The sequence below is a fragment of the Muntiacus reevesi genome, chromosome 3 (genome assembly GCF_963930625.1).
Source record: "Muntiacus reevesi chromosome 3, mMunRee1.1, whole genome shotgun sequence".
NCBI classification, from domain to species: domain Eukaryota; kingdom Metazoa; phylum Chordata; class Mammalia; order Artiodactyla; family Cervidae; genus Muntiacus; species Muntiacus reevesi.
Genome location: NC_089251.1, coordinates 269890642 through 269915498, shown reverse-complemented (window position 1 = coordinate 269915498; position 24857 = coordinate 269890642). Strand labels below are relative to the sequence as shown.

Genomic DNA, 24857 nt, shown 5'->3' with positions numbered 1-24857 from the left:
TAAGTATTGCTTGAGTACAGACTCTGTTATACTTTTTAACTCTTAAGAGATAGGTAGAATTTTATTCCATAGAAATTAAACTACAAAGAGGATCTGGGTCTTTGGAACTTCGGTAGTCTGAACATAATTTCTAACATTCTCTAATTCTTCAGGCCAAGGACCTCTTATTACCTGACTATCATCTGTATCTTTCTTTTCTCCCCTTTTCTTTCATGGTAATGTAATTAATAGCAAGGCTGTGCTTCGTTTCTCTTTGACAGTCTCTACTCCTAAAATCATCTGTTTTCTTCAAGTGTCTTTCAGCCTCAATGTGAGCACAGTGGGTCCTGTGATACGTATGCCATAACATGGCCTATTGTATTCATCCTTTTGGATAAATGTAATATAATTTATATTAGCAGTTTTTATCATCTTTCTTTCCAAAAGAGTTGAAGTCTCAATCCAATCCTCTCCCTTGTGTCTGTTTTGTTTAATGACCGCCTTTTTAATGAGGCCTTTTTGGAACTTCATATTTCCCCATGGATAATGTTTAAGACTAGCCTTTTATCAAATGAAAAGTGGTAGACTGCAATACCTAATCTCATTAATCCATTTGGGCTATAAAATTATGTGACTGTTGGGCAAAATCCAGAAATAAATTAATATGACCAATATAAATATATTTCTTATCAATAACTGCATTTCCCAAATCTTGTCTGTAAGACCATTTAAAATATCTCTGAAACCTCAAAAAAATTCTAACCTGATAGAAATCTTACCCACCTGTGAAAAGGCAGGTGTTTTTCAAACACTACTGACGTTCTCTTCTATGTTAACTCTTATTTGTCTTTCATTAAACCCCGGTATTTCGGCTTCTCAGAAAGGCCCTGCCACTCACACAGTGTTGTTTTGGTACTGAAACTGCTACATTAACACAGTTCTTGTTAAATGTCTCTGAGGTTTTATTTCTTTATCCCTTTCTTTGTAACAAGCAGCCACTCTATTTTTTCAGTAGTGAATTTCAAAATCCTTTTTAACCTTATAGGTCCAGGGGTAGCCAAGGATGGCTGCAGCTTCCTATGATCGGTTGTTAAAGCAAGTTGAGGCCCTGAAGATGGAGAACTCAAATCTTTGACAAGAGCTAGAAGATAATTTCAATCATCTTACAAAACTGGAAACTGAGGCATCTAATATGAAGGTATCAAGACTGTGACTTTAAATTGTAGTTTATCCATTTTTATTCCATGTTTCTTCCTGTAAACTTTGGGTTAGACACTTCACTTACTTAGAAGTGTATTTTTTAAGTTAAGCAGTAATCTGTAAACTCTTTCTTGCAAAAGTTAACATTGATATTTTCAGTCCAGATGTTTTTAATTCATCCAGCAAATCATATAAAGAAAATGATTATAAAACCACAGTTGACTAAGTAGTTAGTCCTTAGTTATTTTTAAGCTTAAAAATGAGAGACCAACTTTACCATCACTATAGTGAGGCTGAGCATTCTATGTAATTCACAGAAACTAGCCTCACAGCTGCCAAATTTATCTTAAGGATTAAAACAAAGCATAGTCATCATCCCCAACCCCCTCAGATCTTGTCATCACTTAAGTGCTGCAGTGATAGATCGTCAAGAAATTTGGGGTGACCTAATGAGAAGAGTCCCGAAGTGAAGATTAGTACCTGATTCTATTTCTGGTTTTGCCATAAGCTGAGCTACAGACTGTCGGGTGCCCTTCTGGAATTAAATTGCTTTATTTGAAAAAGTAGTCATTGCACTAACAGAAGATGTCCACGACACTCAAGCCCTGAAATTGGTTTGCTGTATAGCATTGCAAAGCTGTGATAACCTCCATGAAAAGTTATAAAATATTCAGTGTTCACTGGGAAAATATGTTCTTAAATCAAAATAATTGCAGTCAAAACTTTAACTGTTTTAATTTCCAGTTAGGCAGATTTTCCTCTCACTGAATTTAATAGAACTGGAGGTCATCAACAAAACTGTTACCTCCTTCTCTTTTAAAAAAATCCTTCTTGCTACGTGTTTTTTCTGCGCCTTGGCCATTTTACCATCTGGGTTTCTGACCCTCTTCTTCCTGTCTGCTTACTACTCTTATTCCTTATTCATTTATTATTCTCTTCTATTTCTTTTTCCATGCATTTTGAGGTCTCTCTTATTCTTCAAGCTTCTGTGTATTACTGAACTATTGAGCTGCTCCTCTTTTGCCTTTTTATTCACTATCAAAGCAGTTTAGCCTTTTACTCATTTGAACCTTTCTTTCTTTTTCTCTCTCTCTTTCTCTTCTATGCATAAATCTTTTCTACTGTGTTGCCTATTTCTGTGGCAGTAGCAATGACAGATCTCCAAGATACCGATCTCAGATCCTTCATAAAGAAATATTTTTTTCTATAGACTGTAAAGAAGCATTTTTTTTTCTCACTGCAAACCATGAAAACAGCTGTGAATCAATTACCTACTAGGTTAAAAAAGCGTAGCTTGATATTTTAACACTGATCAGCATAATGTATCTAAAATTATTGTTCATGACACGTGGTTTTAAAAGTTTAAAGATACAAAATTTAAATTCCCCAGCAAGACTAATGGTTTATCTGCTTCAGAAGTATATTTTGTAGAGAATTCTTCCTAGCACACCTATCTGAATGTCTCTTGTGCAGAATTCTGAGTCCCTTTTTCAAGTTTTTTATTTTTATAAACTACTCGAGCAAATTGAAACTTCATTTTGGTGAAACATTTTAACATACCTTTAGATCTATCTCCATGGATGGAAATGCTGAAATGTGGAATGTCTCTCAGAGTAACACTATAAGGCAGATCCTTAAGTTTCTGCAATGGAATACCAGGTTGGCCTCTTAGGAATGAGGTCATGAATATACATCATGAATATTAGTATTTAAGATATGTCTGAATTCAACCATGAATTGATTACTGCTCAGTGAGTGTTTTTACAGACATCCTTGCAAAGCCATCCACATATTTCTTCAGGATTTAGTGTATGGTATCATAGCAGTTATGCCCTTATACTGAAGTTATTTATGTATCTCCTTTCAAGAAACTTTTTGAAAAAAAAGAAGCAGCAGCAGCTTTATAGTACTAACAGAAAACCATGCTCTGTTTATTTTGTCTTAAAATACTGATGTGTGAATGAAGACACTTGGAAACATTGGAACTTACTACATTGGATTAAAGTTAATCCGAAACAATGGTTATTTTTCAAAAAAATAACTTTTTAGACTTTGTAATACATCATATGATCTTGTATTATGTTTGCTGATCGTTCCTGTGTAATGTGTCCACCCTGTGGATGGCAAGGTGTGTCTCTTTCAACTACATTATTTCAGGATTTCTGAAATTTATACAGTAGTGCCATCTAGTGGCAAAAGAGAATACTGCTTTGTTATTGATTACATGTCATTGATAGTATAAAAATATTCTGTGTGTGTGTGACAGTCAGGGAAATATGTGTACAGCAGTTAAGGAAATGTGAGCATTGACTGTATTTGAGAATATTAAGAAAATGTTTATTTTGTAGTTCTAATGATGGCATTGTGGTTGTGTTTAGGAAGAATCCGTTTTTAAATATACATGTAGAATTTTTTTAGAGAAGAAACAGTATGATGACTGAGATTTGTTTTTCAAATAAATTTGGGTTGAGGGGGAATGGACGAAGTGGTTATAAGCATAGATGAAAGAAGCCCATGAGTTGATAATGTTTGAACTAACATGAGGATACATAGGAGTTCATTACATTATTCTCTACATTTATGGATATACTTGATGCTTCTGTGATTAAAATAAACTGCAGATTTTGTGGGATTTAGAATAAGAATGCAGCAATTATAGCTAAACTTAAGGGAAATTATATAGTATACTTCTTACTCCAGGGCAGGAAGTCAATGTGATTTACTTTAAAATGCTGAGCATCGCAGCATGATAAATATGGTGAAAAATTAAGTTAGTTGCACGGTCGTATCCGACTCTCTGTGACTCCATGGACTGCACCTGTCCCGCTCCTCTGTCCATGGAATTCTTCAGGCAGGAGGACTGGATTGGTTGCCATTTTCTTCTCCAAAATATGGTGAAGTATGAAGCATTTAAATTGAAAGATGGCATGGTGTAGAAAAATATATCTAGGTAAAATATTAACCAACCATTTATATCTCTTGTATTTTAGCAAAATGAAGTATTTATAAATTGTTTTAACTATAAAACCATGTATATGGAGAGTATCTTGTATTTTCAGAGTGTAAGAAAAAAATGAGAAGTAAAAATTCAAATTGGCACAGTTCATGATTTATTTTGAAGATTTAATTACCAAGTATACTTTTATCTAGTAATAAAAAATATCAGTAACTGTGACATAGTGAGGAAAACAGAAGTGGATCAAGTTGAAAACTCCCTTGAAATGACACAGTTACTCATTCATATTTTCTATTCACTTATATGACCACAGTATATTTGTCTGTAATAATTAATTCTCTCATGTTTCTAAAATCTTAACTTTTTAAAAATAATGTTTGATTATATGATTAATTTTTTAAAACCAAACTTCCAGAATTTATAAATACAAATGAATATTCTCTCCTTTAAAATTACATATTTATTTTAAAAACTGTCATTTCTCAAAACATTTTTTGAAATATTTTGTTTGGAATTGCTTTGTAGTTGTGCTGCATCTTTTAAAACCTCTTTGAAATTAAGGACTTCTTTTTAGGCTGTATTCAGTATGCAACCCCAAGCAATTGATCAGCCCTACCGCAGCAATTAGAAAACACTGGATAAAAACAAAAACCATTCTTTTAAAGACATTGGAGAACTGTGAAATCATCAAGAACTATACTAACTAAAATTCCTAAGAGGAAAGAGTCCTTTCTAGATGAGCTGGGATCACCAGTAATTTTCTTCCCCAGGGGTATTTACTGATTCTGTAACACACCGATAATTAATCATTGGCACAGGCATTGAGACTCCACTGGAGGAAGGAAACCGTTGGGCAAAGACGTGGACATGTGCAAAGCATTGACATTTAGCAGGGCTCCAAGTGTATGACTAGTGTCTCACATTCTCTCCAAATGCATGGGGTGTTAGCTGAGTCTTGTTGGGGGGAAGATGCCCGGGAGGACTAGGAAGCAGATCATTAAGAGGCAGTGTCCTGCTAAAGCAGGTCTCAGCCTCAGTGTAAGAGAAGAGATACATTCAGAGAACTCAGCAAACCAAATCAGATGTGAAAGCGAAAGTCGTTCAGTCATGTCCAACCCTTTGCAACCCCATGGACTATCCAGTCCATGGAATTCTCCAGGCCAGAATACTGGAGTGGGTAACCTTTCCCTTCTCCAGGGGATCTTCCCAACCCAGGGATCGAACCCAGGTCTCCCACATTGCAGGCAGATTCTTCACCAACTGAGCTATTAGGGAATCTCATATGAATTTCACTTAAACTGCATCTGCAACCCATTTTCAGTTATTGGTTGAAGGAAATCAGACCCCAGTGGTGGAAAGGGCAAACTCTGTAAGGGAAACTCTAATCTCAAGTCTTTCCTGCTCTTGTATGTATAATGACTGGCATACGGTTAAAAGTTACAAGAAATACAAAGAAATAGGAAAATGACTGATAACCAACAGAACAAATAGTTAATAGAAGCAAATCCCAAGATGATCCACATGTTGTAAGCAAGTAACAGTCAAGGATTTTAACATAATTATTTTAAATGTTTTGATAAAAATGATGGATTAAGTGGATAAAGAGTCAGAAAATCTCAACAGAGAATTGGAACCTATAATTAAGAAGACTCAAACTTAAACCTTGCTGGTAGGAGTATAAAATGGCACAAACACTTTGAAAAACCACTCAGCAGTTTCTTTTAATCACTGTGACTCAGGGTTTAAACCTCCAGATATATATTCAAGAGAAGTGAGTACGTGTGTCCACCTGGAGATAAGTGCAAGAACGTACATAGTAGCATTCTTCACAATAGCCTCCAAACTGGCAACAACCCAAATGCCCATCAAAAGGATAAGGGATGTATCAGTGCAGATCTATTCATACAGTGGACAACTACACAGTATTAAATAACTGATACATACAACAGCATGGATGAGTGTCATAGAGATTTTGATGAGCAAAAACCACGAGACACAAAAGGCTGTATACTGTATAATTTCATTTATATGCAATTCACAAGGAGGCCAACTAACTGATAACAAAAATCAGAGTACTGATTACTTCTGGAGAATGAATACTGATTGATAAGGGGCAAAAGGGAACCTTCTGTGATACTGGAAATGTTTTGTGTCTTCCCTGGGTGGCAATTACATGGATACTTGGATTATATAAGAAATTTAAGATTGGCGTGCTTTTCACATGTATGTTCTGTCTCAGTAAAACAGAAAAGAAATGATCTTAATTTTTATTATGGAATAGACACAAACTGTTCACAAGAAAATAGTAATGTAGTCATGCTGGGTGGTGTCATCTTGAGACAAAGTAACTGGATCTATAAATTAACTGCGTATTTTTGAGATTCATAACTCAGAATTTACAAGAATAATTTAAGAGAACACATTGGAATAAGTAGCTTTTCCAAGATAGATGCTTTGAAATTTTAATTTTCTAAACTTTATAAATTTCCATAATTTTATTTACTTTATGGTTATTGCTTTTATCAATAGACTTCTAGCCATATGCACAGAAACTTAAAACTTACAAGTTATGTATATTCACTATCTTTAAAATTTAGGAAATACAGACAGAAAGAGATCAAGCTCACCCATTTAAAAACATTTTTTTAATGTTGGTAACCTTTGATAATGTGTATATTTTTCTCTCTGCATTTTATGCAAGCATGCATTCAATGGGATCATATTTTGCAGCATGCTTTTTAATTTAGTATAGCTATCATTTCATGTCATTAAGTATTTTATAGTATTTTCACAGATGTATAATATGCCGTTGTTCGGCTAATGCCATAAATTTATTTAATCCTTTATTGTTGTACATCGCCTTTTCATTTCTGTTGTTGGTGTTATTTTAATTTTTCCTTCTTTTTAATATGTTTTTTAAAAACCAATAATGTGCCATTAATTTTCAAAAATTAAGTATATGTCCTATGACATATATACTATGACATATAATTTTCAAAAATTAAGTATATGTCCTATGACATATACAGGGATTTCTTTTAATTGTTGCTTTTGAATTCTTAAATGCTTGTACTTTTTCTGAAAACAGTATTTGTTTTGATAATATCTGTTGTTTTAAAATGAGGAAACCAAAAACAAAAATTGCTTGTAATCCCAACTTCTATAGAATACTCACTGTTAACACCTTGATGATAGGCTGTAGAGAAGGATCATCTATAAAGAAAGACCTGATCAGAGCTGTGCTTTAAAAGTCTTATTAATCTGTTAGTTCTATGCAAGGTAGGACCATTTAGGAGATTATTTTAGTAGTTTTGGTGGGGTCAATAGTCAGGATAATGACATAAAAATAGAGAAGAGATGGCTAATAAGAGATATTAAGCCTAGAATGCATACCACTGATAGTTCCTTGAGAAAGGTAGCTGTTGAATTGTGAGCCTGCGAATTGTAAGAAATAGGATAAGATTAAAAGATCTTTGAATTACAAGCTGCAGTGGATGGAAGGAGACCCAGGATCCTGAAAACTGCAGGTAGTTTTCAGTGGTAATTCTCAAACTTTGTGGAAGAGAATTGTGTCCTGATGTTTATAGTAATCTACATTCATTCAAGAAAGACATCCCTGTGCAAATTTATTTCCTATCCCACAGTTGTGATACACTGACACAATTTCTGACTATAAATAACAGTCACCTCCACGTTCCCACATCTACTTGTCTAAGCCTTTTAACTTCCAACATGGTCTTTATTTGAAGGTCAGATCATTAAGGTCACAGGCTATTTCTTATTGTTAACATAGGAATTCTTTTCTTAATGCTTCTAATGTCACTATCAAGGTAAACCACTGACATAGTCTTTACTATATTTACTCTTTTTGACAGATTTTCTTTTCAATCTATTTATGGATCCTTTTTCACATAGAGGAACACTGCCCATAGCTATAGGATTGTAACTGTTCAAATACATTGTTTTGCATTTGGAATCCTACTTGGCCAGCAAAGATTTTGCTGTGAACTAGAGTGGGATGCCTCAGAATATGTAAAATGTAAAAATATGTATAAATTATTGTTAAGGAATATACAGAAAAACTAGTAGAAAGTGAAAGTTTTTGACCTCCTCTGACAAAAATTTGTTGAGAGAAGGCTTTAGATGGGAAAGGAAGCAATGGACCAAAAGTCAGGAGACAGCATACAGTCACTTAACTGCTGAGTATAAATCAATGTAGTAGAATGTATATAAATTTAGTATATAACTGCTTGGTATTTATTGGGGTGTTAAATGTGTTAATTTGCTGTCTTTCATGGCCATGTTGGTACAAGCTTAGTTTTTCTGTCTTCAGCAAATCTTTTGAGTCTCAGTTGGTCTGTCTGAAAAATGAGAGTAATCCACCTTGTTATGTTATTTCAGAAGTTACAAATATCTTAACTATTCGTGTATACTGTATGGAGACTATTTGTAATCACCATCACCACAAAGTATCACTGTTGTTGTTGGGCTGTAATTTATTATTTATAATTAGTAATAGGTAATATATGTAAAGTACTTTGCATTTTATATGTTTTCAGATAGATCTGAAATAACTTTTTTCCCCCAGCAGACCTAAATGCCAAGAAAGTTAAAATCATATCTTCAAAAAGTCATTTAGAATTTCGTCATATTGAGATACTGTGTTCTTTTTTACAGGAAGTACTTAAACAACTACAAGGAAGTATTGAAGATGAAGCTATGGCTTCTTCTGGACAGATTGATTTATTAGAGCGTCTTAAAGGTAAATTTTTAAAAAGTGTTTTAAAGTAATTTTTTTAAGCTCCAGTTGTCAGCTTTAGGTGTGTGTGTCCAAATACAGCTTCTCTTGATTAGAATGTTGGTGTTGGATTTTCTTAGCCTCATGCATTAGGATGTAATTTTTAAAGTACAAATACGTAAAAAGTCTATTTGCTTGTCATTTTTTCAGTTATAACATTTAACTGCCTTTAAATAAACTATTTTAGATACCTTTCTTGACAATTTTCAGCTCTTTCTAAAACGCATTGCTCTTTTGCCAGTCATTAAGTAGGCCTTTATTAAGCTTTATGCTATAGACTGGACCCATTGCTTCATTTGAAGGAGTCAGTGCCCTTCTTTGTTCCATTCAGAATAGAAGTGCTTTATCTTTGCACTTATATACACACAACACTGATTTTAAGCCATTTTAAATAGAATTTTAAAAGAATGTCTTTCTTGTTTTATCACTTAAAAATTCAAATGTCAAATCAGTAAGTTTTAATTGTAATTGAAGATGGGCAGAGAAATTACTTTTGGATCCCCAAATATATTATTACTTAGTAGGAATCTAAGAAAGCACATTCTGTCTAATTTTTCTTTAACATACTTTTTCCCCACCAGACTGACTCAAGCTATCTTGGAGGGAAAGTTTAGCTATTCTGTTCATAAATAATTGTTCATTCACTCATATACATTTGTGGCTTTCTCTGATAGAAATCTATAGTTGCAGGCCTCTAAACCAAAAGGTGAACACTTTTTATTTTTTAATGACCCAATATTTGTGTATATTGCAAGATGGTCACCACCACAAATGTACCCTTTTATAAGTGCTTTGACCTGGTGTTTTTTTTTTTTTTTTTTTTCAGGACGTTTCTGTTTTAGAACCAGTAGTCAGTGAATTTTTCTGGTCATCAGCATTTGAGATAAGGATTTCTTCTGTCCCTGTATAGATCTGCTGCTCAATAACTGCAATAATTTAGTACTCCTGCATACTTTATGTGATATATATATAATGTATTTCAATTATAAAATGGTTTAAAATTTGAGGGCTAAATGTGAACCTAAGGTTTCATTATTAAAAGATAATATAATACATTAGCAATATTTTAGATCACTTAAAGCAGTTGTTTTATTAAAAACTTGTCTGTATTTTATTTAGAACTTAACTTAGATAGCAGTAATTTCCCTGGAGTGAAACTACGGTCCAAAAATGTCCCTCCATTCTTACGGAAGCCGAGAAGGATCTGTATCTAGTCGCTCAGGAGAGTGCAGTCCCGTTCCTATGGGTTCATTTCCATGAAGAGGGTTTGTAAATGGAAGCAGAGAAAATACCGGTTATTTAGAAGAACTTGAAAAAGAGAGGTAACATTTCTTCATTAAGTAGTAAACTTTTATGCTCCAATTTTTGCTAGATTTTGTCGTTTTGTGGCAATACAGAATAGGAGTTATGAAGCGTGTGTTGGAGGATCACAAGCAGCACTTAGAGAGCATTTTCCATTCATTGTCTCAGAGTGATGAATTACTGGGCGTCCTTACCTTACACCTGAAAACGTGAAGGAGGCAGCTTCTTGGGACTCCAGTGCTCAGATGCTCTGTACAGTGAATAATGTACGAATAGTATGCATAATCACAGTGGCTAAAATATGTAATGCGTTTTGATTGACTTTTTGGTTATCTTTTCAAATGAATTAAATGACTACCAGATTTAGTATAAGGTGACTGGTTTCCATTATTAAAGACCTATTTCAAGGAGTCACAAATGAAGCAATTTATCAGTTTTGGTTTCTTAAAAAAATGTTGCCTGATAGAGAATCAGTTCTCCTTTCTAAGAGCTAGTGTGTTAATTCTTTTCTTCTTGAAGTTAAAATCATCACACTACAAGTATCAGAATATATAGTTACCAAGCACTTGGTCAAGTATTTTTGTACGTCCTATGAGATTATAAATTCCTTTTGCATGATTAATACCATATTATATTGATATTCCTAAAAGTTCTATTAGACTTTCAAGAAATACTCAAATGTATAAATGTTAATTTGCATAAATGTCCAAATGTATAAATTCTCTGGGATCTTGGTCAAGTCTTTAAATTTTTGTGTCATTTCCTTCTGTAAAATAGGAATATGGTTCTACCTTGTGGAGTTATGAACAATGGATATTAACATATGGAAAATACCCAGCATATCTCATTGAGAGGCAAAAGACCTTTTACTACTTTCTCTCTGGTTTTAGATGTGTACATCTCTAAAAATAACAATAATCATGGGCCAGAAATAGTGTTAAGCTTTCTTTAATCTCTTGAGTTTCAGTGAATCTCTGTTTCATATCTTGAACCAGGACTCTTTCTGAGAGTCTAGGAAACAGTGTCCTGAAAAACCAGAAGCTAATTGGAGTGTACATTCTTCCATCGCTTTGTCCCCTTTGAACTCTGTCAAGAGGCATGTGAGCATGCCAGTTTTCCTAAGAACTTACTTTGCTTTATGTGATAAAGGCCTAATTTTATTCACAAAGAGTGTGTGTGTATGTAGTTGTCAATACCCTGTGTCCTCCTGGCTCCCACCGTTGTTTGAAGGTAGATTTAGCCCTTGTTTATGGGACAAAATCTGTGTTTTGCTCTTGTACTTGAATGATAGTTTGGCTAGGTCTAGGCTCAAACTCATTTTCCTTCTTTATAATCAGTGTCACTGATGAGAAATTGCATATCAGTCTTAATTCACGTTCCTTTGCAGGAAGTCATTTTTCTGAAGTTTTTAGAGTACCTTGATATGTGTTTTCTTGATTCATCATACTGGATACTACTCACTGTGCCCTTTTGATCTGGAAATTTATTTTCTTCAACTTTTGAAAATTCTGTTATTTCTTTGATGATTTTACCCCCTCTGTTTTTCTGTTCTTTCTTTCTAGACATCCCTTAAGTCAGAGAACTATCTCTGTATCTTTTTTTCCTTGTTCTCTGTATTACCTATAGATACAGTAAGTTTAAGTGACGTAAGTGTTAGAAAACACTCAAGCCAGAACTCAAGCCCAGATGCATACCCTTTTTTTTTTCTTAATTTATTTTTGTTTTTGACTGTGTTGGGTATTCCTTGCTGCACAGGTGCTTTCTCTAGTTGCAGAGAATGGGGTCTTGTTCTGCCACATGGGCTCTAGGGAGCACAGGCTTCAGTGGTTGTGACGCGTGGGCTTAGTTACCCTCTGGGCATGTGGGATCTTCCAGGACCAGGGGTCAGACCTGAGTCCCTGCGCTGGCAGGAGGATTCTTAACCGCTCTGCAGCCAGGGAAGCTCCATGACCTTTTTGAACCTCAGTTTTCCAGTTAAAAGATGTTGTGAGGATGAAATTAGATATTTTTTAAAAACTCCTTAGTACTTTTGTCTGATACACCCAAATAGTTATTGTCACATTAGCCAGTAATACTTTTTAACAAATATTTAAATGCCTGATACATGTGCCATGTTCTTCTAGATGATCCTGAGTTAGCTAGAGGACTAAGAAGACATGAAATTTATGTCAGATCAGTGTATTTATCTTCCTTGGTTCTTGTCTCATTGCAGCAAAAATTTGGAGCAATGGACCAAAAGGTATAGAACATCAGGCAAGTTACAGCTCAGTTCAGCTCAAGCGGACAGACCTTTTATTAGTAAGATACTCCCAAAGGAGCCCTCCTCATCTTCCCTTGGTCCTCTTTTATGTGTCCAGTCTCCTCCTTTTGGACATGCCTGGTGCAGAGTAGGGCTTGTACCCGCCACCAATCAATGAGAGGAATGCAAATGGTCAAACATTCAAGGCCAATTGACAGTTTCAAGTTATATAACAGCAGGCTGTGTTGTTTATGCCTTCCCATGTGTCTTCGCCTAATGCCATCTTATAATTAGATGTAGAATATTCATGAGCCCTTAATGGTCCCCTAACTGCCTAAAGTTACTTGGAGAAGTCCCTATGGTGGTTTTCTGTCCACTGTGTGCCCAGGGCCCATGTGTTGAAAAGTCTCTGTGGTTATTTTGTAGCATCTGTGAGCTCTCATGGGTGTGTCTGGGATGGAGGTCAGAGATCAGTTTGCATCCCTTTCAGCCAGGCCTCCCCTTGTTTCTGTCTAACTTCCTAGCTAACATTTACATTTTAAAGAAGACTGTTGACAGTCACTAAATACACCTTCAATATGCTAAACAACAAAGACCCACCAGCTTCTGAGTCTGTGCCTTGTTTCAGTTTTGAGCCTTAAATACAGTGATTTGAGTTATAAGATCAGTTCCTATCAGTTAGCCACTTGTTACCATGTTGGCTCTTGACTTTGGCTTCCCAAGAGTATTTTGCCAGAGTTCAGTCTTAAAACTTGATAGCAACAACTTGGCCCTATTCTCCTTAACGTTTTTCTCACTCCAGTACCATCACTAAAATTAGCTTATTCATTTGAGCACTTTTAGCACCAGATCTTGATTAATTGATTAAATAGGCCAATTTATTGAAGATTAATCAGAAGAAATAGCATCTCCCTCTGTCCCTTGTTCCCTTGCCTTGGTCCTGGTGGGTCCTGCAGGTGCTCACCAGGGATCATTAAAAAAATAGGATCAGATCTCATGTTTTTGCTAGTGGTAATACCCAGCCTGTGGAAGGGGTTCAGGATTTCTGCACTGCTTTCTCCTGCTCCTGTTGTCAAAAATGGAAGGGAGAGGGCAGCTTCTCATTGGTCAGCACCTCTGCCCCAGGTTGGCACATCGTAACCAGGAGCTGGCTTCTTCCCATGAATTCCCCCACTACTGAGGTTGCCGCAGCAAAAAGTGAAGGCTTATTCTTATTTTTTAAGTTGCTTCTCAGTAAAGAATGGAAAGTTTAGCAAGAGTAGAACCTTCCACATACATGCATACTTATTCATCAAGAAAATACAATCAAATAGAATTTTAAAGTATTAATAACAGAGTCAGAGTGGGGAATGACTCGGTAAGAGTGAAGCCCAGAAGCTGTAATAAAAAATATCCTCATATTCAAGTGATTCACTGAGAAAATATATTTATAGCTGACAGAGTACTATCATTCTTAATACAGAAGAGGTCCTATAAATAAGAAAAAGTCACAGAAAAGGAAATAAAAATGGGTTTTAAACTTGGAAAAATGCTTACACTTACCTATACTAAAAGAAATCAAATTAAAACCATAGTGAAAAAAAAAACAACAACAACAAACAAACCCATAGTGATAGGGAATTCCCTTTTGGTCCAGTGGTTAGGACTCCGCACTTCTAATGCCATGAGCTGGGGTTCCATCCATGGTCTGGAAACTAAGATCCCACAAGCTGTGCAGTGTGGCTGAAAACAAGGAAGTCCATAATGATATACCATTTTTTAAACCCTAGAAATGTAAAAGAATCTAAAAGGTTTGATGAAGCATTTATATTGTCAAAGGTGGCAGAAGCATAAATTGGTACAATATCTAGTAAGGACAGTAAGTTAAAAGTTTACATATCCTAGGAATTTGTCATCTACACATGCTTGCATATTTGTACAATGAAGTTATATATAAGTATATTCAATGAAGCACTGTTTATAATAGCAAAAGATTAGAAAGACCCTAAATGCCCTCTAACATAGAACCAGTTATTATTTATTCTTTTATGGATTCATAAATATCTTTGCAGCTAGCAAAAAACCACATAGGACCTTTTTATATTCTGGTACAAGAATGATCTCCAAGATAGACTTTTAAGTGGTAAAAAGTTATAAGACAGCACAGATAATAATATGCTATTATTTATGTTTTAAAATGTACATGTACATATGTACACATATATTCTTTCATTTTTATAGAATGTCTCTGGAAATAAATATAAGAGAATAATAGTGGTCGCTTAGGGAAGGAGTCACAAAAAAGGACATAGATCATATATACTTCTTGTACCTACTGATTTTTTCCTCTTAACCCTTTATTTTGCATTTATGTTTATATTGATCAGATACGGAGTATTGATATAGAATATTGATATAGGTTGTTATTGAGGACATCATCGATTGGGTTGTCAGAAATTATGTAACAAGTTCATCTTCAGATTTCAAGCCTAAGAAAATGTCTCTCTCCCTCAGAACAACCTCCTGTTACCACACAGTGATAATATATTTCTTATTTTGACTAATAAGAAGCTGAAAGCTACGTGCAATAGTTCCCTATACTCTAAATTTATTTTTTGCATAATTACTGCTTTTCTTTGCTCCTTTATTATACTTTTTATTCTTATATTTGAGTTTTATTAAATCTATACTTTTAACTGTATACCAACATCAAATTCGCAGACTCTAAATGTGAAGAAAGCATTTGGTTGAAATGTAAATATTCTAGTAAGAATGGTTGCCATCTTATTTAGCTGAAAAAGTTTAAAACTTTTAATATTCAAATTTTAATGACTGTAATCTAAGTCCCACCTTCAGAAATCTAAAATTAGTAAAATTCTCACTTATTTATTATATTACTTTAAATAGAAAACATTACAGTTATAGCTTATGAGAGTTGCTGTTATGTGCTCCATATTAGCATTGTGTAAACTTAACTTTTTTTTGAAAAACAGATCATTGCTTCTTGCTGACCTTGACAAAGAAGAAAAGGAAAAAGACTGGTATTATGCTCAACTTCAGAATCTCACTAAAAGAACAGATAGCCTTCCTTTAACTGAAAATGTAAGTAACTTGACAAAATAACTTATTTTTATATCTGAAAGTGTATATAAGTTTATAACTATATAGTTATTTGTAAACTGTAATATGTTTTATCCAACTTCAACATAAATATATAGTCAATGAATTTTGTATGTAGAGATGATAAAACTAAAAGATTCAGGATTCAACTAGGTGTTTTATTATTTGACGTGTTGAATTACCAAAGATACTCTGTAGAAATGTTTATTACCGTCTGTCTGTTTTTTGAACTATATTACAGGACTTGTGCCAGATGGTTTTTGCAGTGAAGGTATCTTTGAGATAACCTGAGTCCTATTCTAGTTATTGTAAATGACAGTAGCTGTTGGCACAGATGTTAGAGCTTTTTGCAAGCACTAAAAGTTGTTTGTTTTGCTAATATAACTATGTAAAAAATAACTTAATTCCGTCAGCCTCTCCCTCCCCACCCAAGCTCTCCAAGTCAACTGTTCTATTCATGGGGTGACACGTATAAGAACATTTCTGAAATACATTAATAATTTTAAATAAGACTTTATTTTAACTGTTACCCATAAATTTTAAAACAATTTTTTAGAAATAGGCCAGTTAAAATTAATCTTCCACTCTTAGCTTAGATTTTTCATTTTCTAATAGTTTTGAGAGGACATTATAAAAGAAAAAGTAACAATGAAGGAAAAACCTTTTCCAGAACACGCAGTTAATCACATTCCTGCGTGGGTGGGCATTGTCTGGCGGGAGCTAGAACTAGAAACTTCAGTGGTCAGCCTCCTGAGCACAAACTTATCCAGGTTGTGAGAGGGAAAGAATCTCCCTTCCTGACAATGTCGTTAACATCATTTTGGGAGCTAAGGAGACACCACAAGTGAAAGAACAGTTCATAGAGAGTGTGGACGTATGAGGATTAGGAACTCAGTAGGGTTTGGAGGGATCGTTGCTCTTAATATTAAAGCACTGTTTTGCTTAACATTCACTTTGGTAATTAAAATGTACAGTATTTAGAGTCTAGCTGTCTGCATGCAGTTGTGTATGAAACAGTTCAAGAGCAATTGGTTAATACCTGAAACAAAGATCAGTTGTCAGCTCATTCCCATATTAATTTACCATATAGTCAGTCACATTTATTTAAGAGGATATGTAAGACATTATAGACCATTAGGCAACATTAGCAAATGTAAATTGCTTATATTTCATAAATATTTTTAAATTCACAAAATTTTTATTTTATATTGGGAAGGCAGGTTAAGAATGCTTTCATATAGAAATACTTATCAGGTTACCAGGCATTGCTTAAAACATCAAATATAAACCACGTTATTGTAATATAATGTGTCATCTTCAACCTTTTGCGCAAGGGATTTTTGGAAGTGGAGGACAAATAAGTGTAGTTATAACATGACTCACAGCATGGAGACTATTTCAACTGTGTTGCAACACATAATGTAGATATGCCTATAGGAACGCATCCTGCATATGTCGTCTGTATATTGCAAGGGGAAAGGGTGAAAGCTTCTCTAACTTAACCTGACAACACATTTTGGGATTCTTAGGCCTACAGAATGCTATTCTGAGTCAGACATTTCTGATCAGGGATCAGACCTTCACCCTTGACAGTGAGTGTGTGGAGTCCTAACCCCTGGACCTCCAGGGAATTGCCCACATGCAGCTTTTTATTGGACTTACAGAGCATGAAGAATCTACAGCACTTCCTTATTCCCTTCGTGGTCTGTTATAACTGTCACTCATTATTTTGTCCAGCTGTTCTTTTAGCCTTGGAGCATGTCTTTGTAAGTTTCTTTGCCTTCTCCTTTTTTCATTTTTTATACCTAGCAGTTACCACAACATCTGGAATTGTAGTTAAGAGGGCTAATAAAGTTTTGAATGCACTAACACCCACTCCATGAAGAAGTACTTTTTTTGGTTTGTTTCAACTTTGGTTCATATTTATATTTTTACCAAAAAGTTTGTGTTATCTTGCAACTTATTTTTATATAAAAGCTTTTCTTTATTCTGTCTTCTTTATTTTACATGTGGGAAAGTTCTCTCTATTTAGTCTCCATGTACATAAGAATCCTGAAGTGAGGTATAAACTTAAGGATGATGGACCTGATCCTTGATTTTTCTATTTTGTCCACATTAATATTCTAATTTTTAACAGTTCAAAGTAGTGCTTCTTCAGGGCAGAAGAATTGTAAGGTAACTGAAAATAGGCTTACCTTAACTAGATAAATATATATATTTTAAAGAGCTAGTACAATTTAATTAAAACTATTTGTGACTGTGGGGCAGTAAAAGTGTTTCAACTCTTCACTTCACATCAGAAAGCCAGGCTGAGCCTAGCAGTGATCATCAAGTTTTAGGACTTCTTAGAGTAAAAAATAACTTTCTTATGATAACTTATGTATTTGTTTATTCATTTTCTTTATGGATACTTATATGCTTTTTTATTTTTACTGATAAACACAAGATATTAACATTTCCATTTTACTTGTGGTTTTAGTTTTCCTTACAAACAGATATGACCAGAAGGCAGTTGGAATACGAGGCAAGGCAAATCAGAGTTGCAATGGAAGAACAACTAGGTAGTTGCCAGGATATGGAAAAACGAGCACAGGTAACATATTTATTATTAAACTATGAAACAGTAGTAGCTAGATTTCTATGAAGAATCTAATGAATTACAGCTCTGTTAACTTTGGTCAAGTTTTATTCTTAAAGATTTTTTAAAGTCTATCTTTACTTTGGCACTAGTTCAAAATAAGAATAGTTTACTATGGCTGCTGGGAAGCATAACCAGTATTCACATAATTCTGCCTTCATATTTCAATTCTCGGATACTGTTCTGCTATGCCTTGGAATTATAAGAGGGAAGAAGAATTCAATTCTGGTCATCTTATTAGTTGCTAGCTAACTTCAGTTATCCTTTGAGATTTTTACTTCTGTGTTTGTGTAATGAAAAAAGGAAAGTCTCATTCGAGGAGAGAAACATATAAAAAGAACCTTGGGAAGAGAAACAAATTGAATGGAGAACATTCTCATGTTTCTACCCTCAACTATGTAAAGAAAGAATATTGGCATAAGAAAGGATTTCTTAAGACATTAGACTAATTATAAAGACTGGTAAAATTCTACTATTTTAAAATTAAGAATTTATCTTATATTAGGTACCTTAAAGAAAATGAAAAGGGGAAAAAGCATGTTTGGGAATTCCCTGTCTGTCCATTTGTTTGGACTCAGTGCTGTTACTGCCAGGCCCTGAGTTCAGTCTGTGGTCAGAGAACTAAGATCCCGCAAGCCAAAATGGCACGGCCAAAAGAAGAAAATAAAAAGGTGAAAAGATAAGTTACATATTGGGAGAAGGTATTTATCACCATATAAGTGGTATGGAATCAAGAATATATAATGAATTTCCAAAGATACTTTAAATTATATGATACAATTAATACAGATTTAGTATTTGTAACAGTTGGTGTTTTCATGAAATTATTTTAAAATACCAGGCAGATTTTGTTTGTTGATAGAAAAACTATGAGAAATTTTACTCTGGTTTATATGAATTTACGTTTTTAGAATGTGAATTTATGGAATACTGTATACATGTTTTTCTATATCTGTTAATGTGTTTGCTTTTAGAGGTTCTTAAGAAATGAGATGTTGATATGAAAATGTCTGTATTAATGTATAAATATAAATAAGTATATTCCAGACAGCTTACTCTAGAACAGGTTAACCTGAGTTCTTTCTTGGCCATTTTGTCCAGATATGTGCAGATGTATTCATTTTAATTTTGTTCTGGAATATAGTGTTCTTTTGCTAGTTAATATTCTAAGGAATTTTTAGTCCATATTTTACAAATACAGCAAACATTCATTTATTCTGGAAATATATTAAGCTTAGGGCTAAAGAGATATTGTACACAAAGCAAAAATGGAAGTATTTGCAGTACATATGAGGAGTTACTATCCCTAATATACAGGGAGCACCTACAAATCAATTGAAAACAAGACAACCAAAGAGGAAAATAATCAGAAGGTATGAGTAGTCCCATCACAAAAGTACAAGTGGTTAATAAATCATTGTTAAAATATACTTAAACGTCACTAGTTATCAGGGAAAAGTAACATACAATAATGTTGTTTTTTGTTTGTGGTGGTGGTTTCTTGTTTGGTTGGTTAATTTTCTGCCTATCAGGCTGGCAAAAGCTTTAAAGTTTAGTGTCATGTAATACTGGTGAGATTTTGAGAGATTGTAATATGAAGCATCGTTGTCTGCCTGTTGTAAGAATAAACTGGTACAGTCCTGAAGGACTCTGTAGCACTACCTGTCAAAGTTAAAATGTTTGTACCCTCTGACATAGTAATTCTGTAAGACTCTCAGAATATGTCCTCCAGGAATGTCGAGTTAAAGCAGCAAGAATATAAGTATGGATTTTATGCTATTCATCACAACACTGTAAGACAGAGAGAGAGAGACGATTGCAGTGTCCACCATTTGGGTAGTTATTAAATTATTACATTAGTAGTATGCAACTCTTACAAACACTAATAATTAGGTAATGGGAATAATGAAAATAATTGTCCATAGTAATTCTCTCCCTCATAACTCTGCTTGAGTGACTCAGCACGTAAGACTAGAATGGTCAGCTAACGAACATGAAAGTGAATTCCAAGAAGGCCTGAGGCCATGAGAAAAAAATGTGTTACCTCCTTTGCAAGGAAAAGATGGATAAAAATTCCAAGTAAAATAAAAATAGAGTGAAAGTTTTTTTTAAAAACAATCATGTACCAGAAACAGAAGCCAACATTATATTAGATTGAGAAAATAGAGAAATAATTAGATTATTACCTTTGCAGTCATTAACATGGTTTGCCGCTTGCTCTCATCACTATTACTTAACTTTGTTTGGAGGTTCCACTAATTCAGGTAGAAAGAAAACAAATTGTTTAACTACTGCACTATTTTCCAACTAGAAGGGAAGAGAGCAAATAATTGTCATTTGTAAACTACATTGTTGTCTACCTAGAAAAACCATGGTGAAGAGCCAAAAAGTTTTTCAGCTAATGAGAGAACTCAGTAGGGTGGCTGGAGTTAAGATACATTAGGGTTTCTCTATTAGCAATGACTACCATTTGGAAATGGAAATTGGGTAGAATGATCTCTTCATAATGACAGGAAATTTTAAAATACCAAACACAGACCACATGAAGAAAAATATAAAATTGCTAAAGGACACACTATGGGGCCCTAGAAGTAGAAAAGCCTGTGTGGCTCTCTGCATTGTATTTGTGTTATCTGGTTGCAGCGATGCCAGGGATATCACAGAAGAGGGGCCAACTAAGATTGTAAGGTCCTGCAGGGTATGGAGGAGTGAAGTGAGTAGTCAGACCACTCTTGCTGTCTGTACATCCTGTGAGTGCCTGCTTCCCCTGCACCCTGCATACAAGCCTGACCTTCCCACACACTTGCCCCTGGCCCCAGCTATTGTCTGTGCTGATCACTGGGGCAGTGAAGGGCATTCCCCCTCTGTGGCTTTCCCTGGTAACTGATGAGCCAGCCTGACATCACTGTGTAACTGGCACTCTCCCCTTCCACCCAAGAGGGAAGCCTGCTGCGTGTCCTGCCTGCCATCCGTCACACATGGTAGGGTATCACTCCAGGACTTTGTTTCAGGTGTGTAAGATCCCCCTTCCATTAAACCACTGATGTCTCTGTTGCTAAAAATAAATAAGATCCCTGGGTGAGAAGATTTTAATATCCTAATAATGTCTTTCTTTAAAAAGTTGATATAGAAATATAATATGATTCTAGTCATAATCTTAATTTTTTTAGAGCCCGGAAAAATGATTTTTAAGTTTGTAAAGTAAGAATTTCCAAAAGTATTTAAGAAAATTATAGTGAGTGAGGATTTACCTTACCATTTGGTAAAATTTGCTGTAAAGGTGTTGCAGTAATCACAGTATGATATTAATAGCACAGGAATAGACATAGGCAAATAGAACAGAATAGAGACTAGAAAAAGATGTAAGAAAATCTGGAATCTTTTAATGATAGAAGTTGCAAGTTTGGGGGGGGGGGAATGGTAAATAACTCAGTGAGAACATAGATGATAACTGGGAACCTTTCTGGTGGTGGTTGTTTTTTAGTCACTAAGTCGTGTCCGATTCTTTCGTGACCCTGTGAACTGTAGGCCGTCAGCCTTCTCTGTCCATGGGATTTCTCAGGCAAGAATACTGGAATGGGTCGCCATTTCCTTCTCCAGGGGATCTTCCTGACCCAGGGATTGAACCCACATCTCCTTCATTGGCAGGCAGATTCTTTACCACTGAGCCACCAAGGAAGCCCTATCTAGTAGTAGAGAAATTAAATTAGATCCCTACCTCACATCTTGTACATGAAGAGTTACAGGTGAGTTAAATATCTAAATGTAAAAAATAAAATTAATAGAAGAAAATATAGGACAAGAGAGATCTTAATTAAGAATGGAAACTCAAAAGCAATAGGAGGGGACAGGATTTATTTTGTAAAATTTTAAAGCATTCATCCTGCAGGAAAAAAAAATACGGGAAACTATTTGTGACACATCAAGGGGGAAAGGTTTAATATCCCTGTACTGTAAGAATTCTACAAACTAAGAAGAAAAAGACAACTTTTTATATGGGCAGAGGATGTAATCATTCAGTTTATTGAAAAGAAAATGCAGATGACCAATAAAACACATACAAATGACTGTGGAACAGTTTTGGGGAAATTGAAACAAAATCCACTCTTGCCCATGCCTATTTGAATTAGTCTCTGCCTGTCTCCATTAACAGTTTGGTTATTTATTTATTTGTTTCTTTATTTGTTCAACACAAATTTGGGCTCATAGTATGGTGCTCCCTACTCTCCTCTATGCGTGTAAGAAAAGGTTGGATAAATGTACATCAGCTTATTCATAAGAGCTTTTTCTGGGAGTTGGGGATTGGTAGAACGAAAGTTACTTATCCTTCTGTGCTGCTGTAATGTTTTATAAATACATGGATGACATAGTTCTGTGTAGCTTTACCTGTTTTCTGCTTGACATATATTTAGGTGATTTATAATTTCTCACTGTTGAAACAACTCTGATAAACATACTTATCCATATCCTATAAATGTGCACAAAAGTTTTTCTAGGTCAAGAGTCTTTTTCTTAGAGGGCTGTATGGTAAGTAGCTTAGACTTTGTCAGCCATGTGGTCTGTTGCAACTACTCAACTCTGCCTTTGTAGCAAGAAAGCAACCATAGACAACAGTATATGAGCAAATGAGCATGACTGTGTTTCAGTAAAACATGATTCATAAACAGATGACTGGCAAGCCTTAACTTGCTGACCTCTGCTCTGGTACACATACCTGAAAGCATAATTGCTGGTCCTAAGGTAGGAGTGTTCTGAATAGTGTTGGCCAGATTGCCCTCAAAATGATTTTATCAGTTTGCGTTTCTCCCAGGAGTATATGAGAATTCTGTTTCCTTTGACTCTTGTTTTCTTTTTTTCCTTCAGAAATTGTGAGTCAAACTTTATAATTAACAATCAATGAGCATATGAAACATTATCTTGTCATTTAGTTTATACTTTCATGAGTGCTACTGAAGTTGAATATCTTTTCATATATGTATTAGACTTTTAAGATTTTCTTTTTGCTGTTTTTTTCATATTGTTAGATGTCTTATTCATTTATATTTGAGAGATATTTTAATATACTCTTAATACCCATCTGTTATACATGATGTATTTCATAACTGTTCCCTGCCAAATCTGTTACCTACTTTTGCTTAATGATAACAAAAAATTATTTTTTATTGTAATGCTAAATTAGTTATATTGTCATATTTGTGCTTTCTTCAACCTATTTTTACATCTTTTCCTATCTTTAAATATACCCTATTTTTTTCTAGTAAGTCTAATGTTTTATTTTTCAATTAGATCGTTAATTCATCTCAGATTTGCTATTATATATGTTTTAGAGGTCAGTAAGTCAGTTCAGTTGCTCAGTGATGTCCGACTCTTTGCGACCCCATGAACCGCAGCACGCCAGGCCTCCCTGTCCATCACCAACTCCCGGAGTCCACCCAAACCCATGTCCATTGAGTCGGTGATGCCATCCAGCCATCTCATCCTCTGTCATCCCCTTCTCCTCCCGCCCTCATCTTTCCCAGCATCAGGGTCATTTCAAATGACTCATTTCTTCACATCAGGTGGCCAAAGTATTGGAGTTTCAGCTTCAATATCAGTCCTTCCAATGAATACACAGGACTGCTCTCCTTTAGGATGGACTGGTTGGATCTCCTTGCAGTCCAAGGGACTCTCAAGAGTCTTCTCCAGGGAGGTGGGAGAGGGGATCGGGATGGGGAATAAAAAAAAAAAAAAGAGTCTTCTCTTTTGAACACCACAGTTCAAAAGCATCAATTCTTCGGCACTCAACTTTCTTTATAATCCAACAATCCATACATGACCATTGGAAAAACCATAGCCTTGACTAGACGGATGTTTGTTGGCAAAGTAATGTCTCTGCTTTTTAATATGCTGTCTAGGTTGGTCATAACTTTCCTTCTAAGGAGTAAGTGTCTTTTAATTTCATGGCTGCAATCACCATCTGCAGTGATTTTGGAGCCCAAAAAAATAAACTCAGCCACTGTTTCCCCAACTATTTTCCATGAAGTGATGGGACCAGTTGCCATGATCTTAAGTTTTCTGAATGTTAAGCTTTAAGCCAACTTTTTCACTGCCCTCTTTCACTTTCATCAAGAGGTTCTTTAGTTCTTCACTTTCTGCCATAAGGGTGCTGTCATCTGCATATCTGAGGTTATTGATATTTCTCCTGGCAGTCTTGATTCCAGCTTGTGCTTCATCCAGCCCAGCGTTTCTCATGATGTACTCTGCACATTAGTTAATTTTAGCATATGTGCTGCCAAAGCGAGCACTGCACTTTAGTTAAATAAGTAGGGTGACAATATACAGCCTTGACGTACTCCTTTTCCTATTTGGAACCAGTCTGTTGTTCCATGTTCAGTTCTAACTGTTGCTTCCTGACCTGTATACAGGTTTCTCAAGAGGCAGGTCAGGTGGTCTGGTATTCCCATCTCTTTCAGAATTTTCCTCAGTTTGTGGTGATCTACACAGTCAGAGGCTTTGGCATAGTCAATAAAGCAGAAATAGATGTTTTTCTGGAACTCTCTTGCTTTCTCGATGTTCCAGCGGATGTTGGCGATTTGATCTCTGGTTCCTCTGCCTTTTCTAAAACCAGCTTGAACATCTGGAAGTTCACAGTTTATGTAGTGTTGAA

At 35.0% G+C, this 24857-nt stretch overlaps 1 pseudogene; it reads left to right on the top strand.

Moving 5' to 3' along the window:
* Window positions 1-8851: 8851 nt before the first annotated feature.
* LOC136164262 (adenomatous polyposis coli protein-like) overlaps window positions 8852-24857 on the top strand; it is a 46080-nt pseudogene continuing 30074 nt past the window's right edge.